Source organism: Moschus berezovskii, chromosome 4 (assembly GCF_049115385.1).
Source record: "Moschus berezovskii isolate FMDL1 chromosome 4, NW_MosBer_1.0, whole genome shotgun sequence".
Taxonomy (NCBI): Eukaryota; Metazoa; Chordata; class Mammalia; order Artiodactyla; family Moschidae; genus Moschus; species Moschus berezovskii.
Genome location: NC_142463.1, coordinates 81,405,059 through 81,415,735, shown reverse-complemented (window position 1 = coordinate 81,415,735; position 10,677 = coordinate 81,405,059). Strand labels below are relative to the sequence as shown.

Genomic DNA, 10,677 nt, shown 5'->3' with positions numbered 1-10,677 from the left:
AATTTGCTGGGAGAAATATCAATAATCTCAGATATGCATATGACACTACCCTTATGGCAGAAAGTGAAGTGGAACTCAAAAGCCTCTTGATGAAAGTGAAAGAGGAGAGTGAAAAGGTTGGCTTGAAGCTCCACATTCAGAAAACAAAGATCATGGCATCTGTTCCCATCTCTTCATGGGAAATAGATGGATAAACAGTGGAAACAGTGTCAGACTTTATTTTTTTGGGCTCCAAAATCACTGCAGATGCTGATTGCAGGCATGAAATTAAAAGACGCTTACTCCTTGGAAGGAAAGTTATTACCAACCTTGATAGTATATTAAAAAGCAGAGACATTACTTTGCCAACCAACGTCCGTCTAGTCAAGGCAATGGTTTTTCCCGTGGTCATGTATGGATGTGAGAGTTGGACTGTGAAGAAAGCTGATCGCTGAAGAATTGATGCTTTTGAACTGTGGTGTTGGAGAAGACTCTTGAGAGTCCCTTGGACTGCAAGGAGATCCAACCAGTCCATTCTAAGGGAGATCGATCCTAGGTGTTCATTTGAAGGACTTATGCTAAAGCTGAAACTGCAATACTTTGGCCACCTCATGCGATGAGTTGACTCACTGGAAAAGACTCTGATGCTGGGAAAGGTTGGGGGCGGGAGGAGAAGTGGACGACGGAGAATGAGATGGCTGAATGGCATCACCGACTCTGTGGACATGAGTTTGAGTGAACTCCGGGAGTTGGTGATGGACAGGGAGGCCTGGCGTCCAGTGATTCATGGGGTCGCGGAGAGTCGGACATGACTGAGCTACTGAACTGAACTGAAAGGGACAATTTGTTGGAAAATCTGAGTTAGAAATTGATGGTCAAGGTTGTTTTTTTTTTTTTTTTTTTTTTTAGAAATGGCTGTCGGTTCAAACAGTAAAGCTTAGGCCTGCAATGTGAGAGACCTGGGTTCAGTCCCTGGGTTCGGAAGATCCTCTAGAAGAGGAAATGGCAACCCACTCCAGTATTCTTGCCTGGAGAATCCCCATGGACAGAGGAGCCTGGTGGGCTACAGTCCATAGCATCACATAGTTGGATACACACACACACGAACAACATACCTATCGAGGGTAAAAGAGAAAATAGTTTATGGTTTTACTATATTGGAAATAACAGAGACTTTGGAGCAGTTCAAACCTAGATTAAAGTTCACAAGTGTGACATAGTTGCTCACTGATGTAGGAAAAATATTATATAGCATCTTGAATTTTCTAGTTATACATAAAATTGTAGTAGTAAAATTATTTTGAGAAAGATGCCTATCAGTCTTCCTGAAAGATTAATATTATAGGACTCAGTGCAGTTTCACTATCCTCTAAAATTGAATTGTGGAATAATCAAATAATAAATAGTTTAACATGCTACAATAATACCAACCACTAGTAAAATTCATGCTACATTTTTATAGTTTCTAATTTTTCATGTGTGATAAACTAGTAGGTTTAAGAACTACTTTCGTCATTAGCCTGTTCTTTAGAAAGACTTCTTCAGGATGATTTTGACAAAGTTCTTTTATGACATTTTTGAGGAACTGATGAATTGAGATACCTCTCTTTTTAACCCACATAACAAATAATCTTGAAATAATTATAGGTTCACAGGAAGTTGCAAAGATAGTATAGTGAGGTTCAGTGTAAACTTTATCTTGGCTCCTCCAATGGTTATAGTGTCAGACTTTATTTTTGGGGGCTCCAAGATCACTGCAGATGCTGATTGCAGCCAGGAAATTAGAAGATGCTTACTCCTTGGAAGGAAAGTTATGACCAGCCTAGATAGCATATTAAAAAGCAGAGACATTACTTTGCCAACCAAGGTCTGTCTAGTCAAGGCTATGGTTTTTCCCATGGTTTTTCCCAGTGGTTATACCTTACATAAATAGAGTACATATCAAAACTAAGAAACTGACATTGGTACAATTGGCTTATATAGTTCTATGCCATTTTATCATATGTGCAGATTCATATAATCACCACTGCAATCAAGATACATAGCCACTGCATCAGCATAAGAGTCACCTCATGGTACCTCTTTATCTGTCAAATCCCACCCTTACTATCCTCAGTCCCTGGAAATCACACATATGTTTTCTATCTCTGTATTGTTATAATTTTGAAAATTCATGTCAATGGAATTATATAGTAGTTTGCAGCCTTTTGAGACTGGCTTTTTATATATCTCACTGGCCTTGAGATATATACAAGTTGTTGCATATACCAATAATTCACTTGTTTTTATTCCTGAGTAGTATTCCATGGCAATAAAAATACCACCATTTGTTAAACCATTCACCCACTGAGGGACATTTTGGTTGTTTCCAGTTTCTGGCTATTACAAATAAGGCTGGTATAAACAACTATCTACAAGTTTTTGTGTGGGTATAAGTTTTTGCTTTCTGGATAAATACCTGAGTGCATCTGGTGGGTTGTAAGGAAAAAGCATGCTTTATATGTGTATGCATGTATGTGTCTAAGAAACCTGTTTTCCAGAGTGAAAATATCTTCCAGAGTGACTGTATCATTTTTACACTCTCACAAACATGTAAGAAATCCAATTTTCCTGAAACCTTGCAAGTATTTGATATTACAGCTATTTTATCTTTAGCCATTCTGATAGATGTATAGTAATAGCTCTTCATGTTTTTAACTTAGCCTTTCCCTGATGGGTAATGTTATTCAATATATTTTTATATGCTTATTTCCCATATATACTTCTTTGGTAAAACATTTCTTCATGTCCTTTGATAATTTTATAATTGGATTGTTCACTTTTGTTTTTCTGTTGAGTTTTGAATGTTCTTTAAATATTTTTAAATAGGAGTCTTTCAGCAGATATAGGATTGGAAAATATTTTGCCCAGTCCCTAGTTTTTTTTTTTTTTTTTTTATCCTTTCAATAAGTTCTTTTATGGAGCAAAAGATTTAATACTAATAAATTCCAATTTAACAATATTCATTTTTAAACAGATTGTGGATTTAATACCATTCATTTTCTGTCTTTTATTTAATAAATTGATAACAAGGTCTTTATTGTTTGATACAGGATCAATCTCCATAAAATTTTCTAAGCAACGTTTCTCACTACTTGTTGTCTCTCAGTGTTGGTAAAGTGGCTCTAGGACTTGCTGTGGATACCCAAATTTGGGATGTTTAAGTCCCATAGCTAATCATTCATATCTGTGGATTATGTATCTGCAGATTTAACTAACTATGGATCACAGGCATTGTACATAATCTGTAGTTGGCTGAATCTGAGAATTCAGAATTAAAAATAGGCAAATCTAACTGTTCACTAATTGTTTCAAGTTTCAATTGTCATACTGCTGATAATGACAACAAACGTAAAAGCTCATGTTTTATCATCAACCACATGGTAGGCCAGTGATTTCCAGTAAGCACTGCAGGATAAGCAACAAGGTCCTACTAGATAGCACAGGATATTCAATATCCTGGGTAAACCATAATAAAAGGATACAAAGAAGAATGCATGTTTGTGTATAACTGAGTCACTTTGCTGTATACCAGAAACTAATACAGTACTGCAAATTAACTATACTTCAATGAAAAATCAAATAAAATAATAGAATAATCTATATAGTATTACATTTTATATTTGCAACCATTCTTTGGGTTATGTACTATTATTTATTCCCAATATCAACACTTAGAGCTCAGAAGGTTTAAATAAACTAAATGCATGTTTTAATCACAATGCTAAGATCAGATCTAGTTTTGAGCTGATTTGTGCATACATTGTCTATGACAAAGTATAGCTCTATCTACTGCCCTGTTGCTCTGTTTATTTACAGTCTAAACACCTGAAAAATCCTTTGGTTTGACAACAACACAGAGTTTCAGAGATTTTTGTCCTACAAATTTATCTAAATCCACTGGTGTAGCTATTCAAAACAAATGTCTTTTTTCTTTTTAAATAAATAATTGGATATAGAGTCAGTTATGATGGATTGCAATTCATTTCTCTTTGAAAAAGTAAATATAATTGCCTGGCACACAGTTGAGTAGAAAGTTAACTAAAAACATTCAGTTCCCTTTCTACAATATTGTTAAGGCTAGATTACATTTTTTTTTTACAAACAGTTTCTAAGTTTTTCTTTTTTTTAATAGAGCAATAATCTATCAATAAGGGTAATCATAATAATTACTGGAATAATTAATTTCTCATTTTTTCAATAAATTTTCAACATACTCAATTCTATATAATTGTTTATGAGTATTAACACAGAAAGAATATTTTAAATAGCTATAAAAATTAAAAGGAAATAAGTAAAATTTACTTTCTGATTACCTAATTTTTCTAAAACTGGATGCAAATAATAAAATGATTAAATATTTTTTTTAATGTCTACATAAGTAAACTTTAAATTCTAATGCACTCTAATTAACCAATTATATGTTGATTGGAATCTGAATTTTTTTTACAGTTTTTTTTTTTGTTTGTTTCTACTCTACTGGAATTCCCACTATCTAGTCACCTAGTACCAAATTCACAGTCCTGAGTGAGTTCTAAAAAATTGAGGAGGCCTAGCTGAATACAAAGTCTCAATCTTCAACATGAAATCTTGTCTGATTTGTGACTGTATTTGACAAGGTAAAAGGAAACCTTTATATATTATTTATTACTTTTCCTTAAAGCCTTGAAAATTACTAAAGCTCTAAGTACCTATCAATATTTCACTTGGGTCTTCTCCTGGGAAATGTGCAACTGATGAAGATCAATGCAAAAGACACTTTTCAGTTTTCCAAATTTTATCTTTCAGTATGCTTTTTGATGCTTTAGAACTGTGGTGCTGGAGAAGACTCTTGAGAGTCCCTTGGATTGCAAGGAGATCCAACCAGTACATTTTAAAGGAGATCAATCCTGGGTGTTCACTGGAAGGACTGATGCTAAAGCTGAAACTCCAGTACTCTGGCCACCTCATGCAACGAGTTGACTCATGGAAAAGACTCTGATGCTGGGAAGGATTGGGGGCGGGAGGAGAAGGGGATGACAGAGAATGAGATGGCTGGATGGCATCACCGACTCGATGGACATGAGTTTGAGTGAACTCCGGGAGTTGGTGATGGACAGGGAGGCCTGGCGTGCTGTGATTCATGGGGCCGCAAAGAGTCAGACACAACTGAGCAACTGAACTGAACTGATGTTTTTGATGTGATATTTCACTAACAATTCTTCCCAATCTGCCTTCTAATGACTGCTCATTCCTCATGTAGTCTGTACTTGCCCATCTTTGTTAGATAATTTACCAAGATAAGTTTTTATTCATCTGGGATAGTTTAAAATTTTCTCTTTGCACTTTCACATTTATTGACAATGTGCTATACTAAGCAACTTACTTAAAAACAAACACACGTGTATAGAGCTCCTAGTTCAGTTCAGTTCATCTCTCAGTCATGTCTGACTCTTTGCGACCCTGTGATTCACAGCACGCCAGGCCTCCCTGTCCATCACCAACTCCCGGAGTTCACTCAAACTCACGTCCATCGAGTCAGTGATGCCATCCAGCCATCTCATTCTCTGTCGTCCCCTTCTCCTCCTGCCCCCAATCCCTCCCAGCATCAGAGTCTTTTCCAACGAGTCAACTCTTTGCATGAGGTGGCCAAAGTATTGGAGTTTCAGAGTTAGCATCAGTCCTTCCAATGAACATCCAGGACTGATCTCCTTTAGAATGGACTGGTTGGATCTCCTTGCAGTCCAAGGGACTCTCAAGAGTCTTCTCCAGCACCACAGTTCAAAAGCATCAATTCTTCGGCGATCAGCTTTCTTCACAGTCCGACTCTCACATCCATACATGACCACGGGAAAAACCATAGCCTTGACTAGATGGACCTTGGTTGGCAAAGTAATGTCTCTGTTTTTAAATATGCTATCAAGGTTGGTCATAACTTTCCTTCCAAGGAGCAAGCGTCTTTTAATTTCCTGGCTGCAATCAGCATCCGCAATGATTTTGGAGCCCCCCAAAATAAAGTCTGACACTGTTTCCACTGTTACCCCATCTATTTCCCATGAAGTGATGGGACCAGATGCCATGATCTTCGTTTTCTGAATGTTGAGCTTCAAGTCAACCTTTTCACCCTCCTCTTTCACTTTCATCAAGAGGCTTTGGGTTCTTCTTCACTTTCTGCCATAAGGGTAGTGTCATCTGCATATCTCAGGTTATTGATATTTCTCCCTGCAATCTAGATTCCAGCTTGTTCTTCTTCCAGCCCAGCATTCCTCATGATGTACTCTGCATATTAGTTAAATAAGCAGGATGACCGTATACAACCTTGACATACTCCTTTTCCTTTTTGGAACCAGTCCCCCTTAATCACAGAATTCAAGGTTTCCCAGATGTCAATACAGAGTCAAAAGCAGTTGGTAAAACTTTGCAGATTACTTGTGCTTGTTCCAGGCTGTTGCACTGGTAAACCCACAGGCTGTATCCTTGGATGCTCACATCTGTGGTCTTCAGAGCCAGAAAGCTCTTTCCTGCCTTGAGACCATCTTGGAAACACACCATCCAGATGATTAAATACAGAGTGAGCCGATGCAGAACACCATGCTGATCTGATGTGGATAACTTTATACCATACTTGGAAACTCCCATAATAAATTCTTCCTCCAGAGGAACAAAGGACAATTTTCCATCTTTCTGGGCAATAACTATATAATTTATCAAGTCCAGTGGCCCTTTGAACTTTTCCCCTTTGGTTTCAGTTTCTCAATGACACCAACATCCTTTATTCGATGTTCTGCACAGGTGTCTGAATTGTGCTTTGTGCTGTGTTCCTGGTGGAATAGGTGCCGAGGCTTGCCACGGTGCTGGACTGTGACAGCCCCCCAAGGTTGGAGTCTACCAACTTGCTCTTGGTATGATTTCACTGCTCTGGGAAGTGCTACTGCTGTGGTGCTTCTTGCCTTCATGAAACATCTTCCACCATAGCTTGATCCACAGGTGCTCCCTGCAGAATTGAACCCTATTCTACCGTCTTCAAAGGTTCGACAGACAGTGTCTGCACAGGTAGCGTCCTGTCACTCTGACATGGGCAATTATTGACAGAAAAGCAAGGTACCTGGGAAATTCCATGGATAGAGGAGCCTGGAGCGCTAACAGTCCATGGGGCTGCAACAGAGTCAGACGCGACCGAGTGACTCGCTGCCGTCTGTGCTCACGGGTCAGACACCCACTGCTCGGGCAGCCAGAGCCTCTGCAGCCACTCCGGTTCTAGCTGGATGGTTCTTACTTATGGCGTCTCAAGAGATGAATTGACTGGGGTCAATTCAAGACAACTGAGATAGGTTCTGCTTCAGAGCTCACTCACTAGTCTGTTGGTTGGCAAGTCTCAAAATGTCCCCGCTCTAAGTTTATTCTTGTATCTCTGTTGGGCTGCCTCAGAATATACAGCTGATTTCTTCCAGAAGCTTATGATTTGAGAGAAAGTGAGAAAGCATCCAAAGCAAAAGCCACAGTCTCTTTTATAACCTAGTATTATAAATGATGGAATTCCCAATGGCTTAGTGGTAAAGAATCTGCCTGACAACGCAAGAAACTTGGATCCCCTGGAGGAGGAAATGGCAACCCACTACAGTATTCTTGCCTGGGAAATCCATGGACAGAGGAGCCTGGCAGGGTAGAGTCCATAGTGTTGCAAGAAATCAGACATGACTGAGCCACTAAGCACACACACATTATAAATGGCAGCCTATCACTTCTTTCATGTTCTGTTTTTTTTTTGAAGAATCATGAAGTCACACTGACACTTAAGAAGGGGAATGTCATTAGGAGACAACAATATCACAAATATTGTTGTGTGATTTTTCTAATCAAGTGATTTCTCTAACCCAGCGGTCCCCAACCCCCAAGCACAGACAGATATGGTCGACCTGTTAGGTACAGGGCCAAACAGGAAGAGGTGAGCTGCAGTCCAGAGGGCAAACTGAACTGAACTGAACTGAGCTAAACTGAGGCTTCATGTGCCGGAGAAGGCAATGACACCCCACTCCAGTACTCTTGCCTGGAAAATCCCATGGACGGAGGAGCCTGGTGGGCTGCAGTCCATGGGGTCGTTAAGAGTTGGACATGACAGAGTGACTTCAGTTTCACTTTTCACTTTCATGCATTGGAGAAGGCAATGGCAACCCACTCCAGTGTTCTTGCCTGGAGAATCCCAGGGATGGTGGAGCCTGGTGGGCTGCCGTCTATGGGGTTGCACAAAGTTGGACACAACTGAAGCGACTTAGCAGCAGCAGCAGCAGGCTTCATGTGCAAGTTCAGCTGTTTTCCCAATAGCTCTGTTTCCAATCTGCAGTGATGAACTTTTAGGAAATATGAGCGATCCTTTGATTTCGATTTTCTGAAGAAAATGCAATGTATAAAGTGTCAGTCATTTTTTTAAATTAAAATGTGTCTTGTTTAACAATGGAAAAGAACAAACAAACAAAAAGAACCATCCAGCTAAACTATTCTCAAACACCTGACCCACTGTAACTGTGAGATAAGAAATTTGTTATTTTCATTTTCAAAGTTTGAGCTTTTTAATATGGTAATAAATATAATGTGGAGTGGTTTTGAATTGTGGTGTTGGGGAAGATTCTTGAGAGTCCCTTGGACTGCCAGGAGATCAGACCTGTCAAGCCTAAAGGAAATCAGTCCTGAATATCCATTGGAAGGACTGATGCTGAAGCTGAAACTCCAATACTTTGGCCATCTGATGCGAAGAACTGACTCATTGGAAAAGACCCTGATGCTGGGAAAGATTGAAGGCAGGAGGAGAAGGGGGCAATAGAGGATCAGATGGTGGGATGGCATCACGATTCAATGGACATGAATTTGAGCAATCTCTGGGGGTTGGTGATGGACATGCTGCATGTCCTGGAATGGTACAGTCCATGGGATCCCAAAGAGTCGGACATGACTGAGTGACCAAACTAAGCTGAATAAATATAATACTCAAAAATACATATTGAATAAATAAATGAACAAATGAATGAATGAATGAATGCCAGGACTTTGAGTTCTTTATCTATATCTGATTCTGACATCTATTACATGAGAAAAAGAATTCATTAAAGAGAACTGCAAATAATTAGGATATCTAACATTTATGATTGAACTGTCTACAAATGTAGCAATGGTAGGGCTTCAGGGGTGGTGCTAGTGATGAAGAATCTGCCTGTCAGTGCAGGAGATGGAAGAGATGCAGTTTCAATCCCTGGGTTGGGAAGATTCCCTGGAGGAGGTATGGCCACCCACTTCAGTATTCATGCCTAAAGAATATCATGAATAGGGGAGCCTAGTGGGCTATGGTCCATAGGGTTGCAAAGGGTTGGACATGACTGAAGCAACTTAGCACATATGGGTAAGTTGTAGTAATGCTAAGTTGTAGTAATTGCCCAGAAAATTGGATAGGTTTTAAAACAAGGAAAGGCTTTAAGCAGAAATTATTTTAAATAGGCTTTTCAAGGAAGAGTTTCAAACTCAGACACCCTCTCATCTATCCAGGATGGCTTAAGCCTGATGCCTTAGGGCTGAGTTAGATGAGGTGCCTCTCACTCTTTGATATTATGATAATTAGTACTTACTGAGCCCCCATGGGGTATATGTCTGGGTGCTGTTTGAAAGCTAGTTTAGCCATGATCCTTTTGATTTGATAAAGAGAATGCTCCATACATATTAATTACAAAAATCTTTCCAACTCATTAAATTTGTGACCTCTTTGCTGTTTTGAAATTATAGCACAAATTGTCTGTACAATTCATTTGACAATAACTCATGCACTGGCTTGTGACATTTCTTGAATTGTTGTTTTATTGATGTTTAATTCTTCATGTAAGGAAAACTTTCTGACTCATTATTTCATAATATGCATTTTTAACCATACTAAGCCACACAGTCAAACTTACAGGAAGTTAATTCTAAATATGTGATACAATGACCATATAGAAAATACCACCTTGTTATCACATTTTAGCTGTGATGTGTACCTGTGCAATATAATTTTGAATCCAAGGTCTCCCATTTGTACTCTGCCTTTTTCTTTCTGTTGTATTCATCTAGAGATATCTAGGTCATTCTTTACTCCTGAAAGATTCTGAATCATGGTTCATTGTCATGATTCTCCATGATTTTAATAACCAAGCTGCTGAGAAAATGCAACAAAAGTGTTTGTTGCTTAGTCGTGTCTGACTCTTTGTGAACCCATGGACTATAGCCTGCCAGGCTCTCCCAGAACACTGGGGTGGATTGCTATTTCCTTCTCCAGGGGATCTTCCAGACCTAGGGATCGAATCTGGGTCTCCTGCATTACAGGCAGACTCTTTACCATCTGAGCCACCAGGAACTATGGGGTACAAGAGTAGTAGAAATAAAAAAGTTTTACTACTGCATAAATATTAAACCAGAATGTGACGTATATTACTGGCAATCTGCTAAGAGATTGCAAGGACAGAAAGACATCTCATTCTTTAAATAGCCAAACAGGTAAAGCCCATTATTTACTTGTTTTCAAGATAACCAATAACTTGTCCTCCAATAAGGAAACTGAGCAGCACTATTTTCAAATACAATTTATCCCAAATTCATCTGTTAATTACTATTGGTGTTAACTGACTTTATCAAGAGGAAAAACAAAGTTATCGTATCTTTATC

The 10,677-nt window shown here is 38.8% G+C and overlaps 1 pseudogene; it reads right to left on the bottom strand.

The window, feature by feature from the left end:
* Positions 1-6,366: 6,366 nt before the first annotated feature.
* LOC129541660 (integrin beta-1-binding protein 1 pseudogene) lies at positions 6,367-6,960 on the bottom strand (annotated as a pseudogene).
* Positions 6,961-10,677: the final 3,717 nt, after the last annotated feature.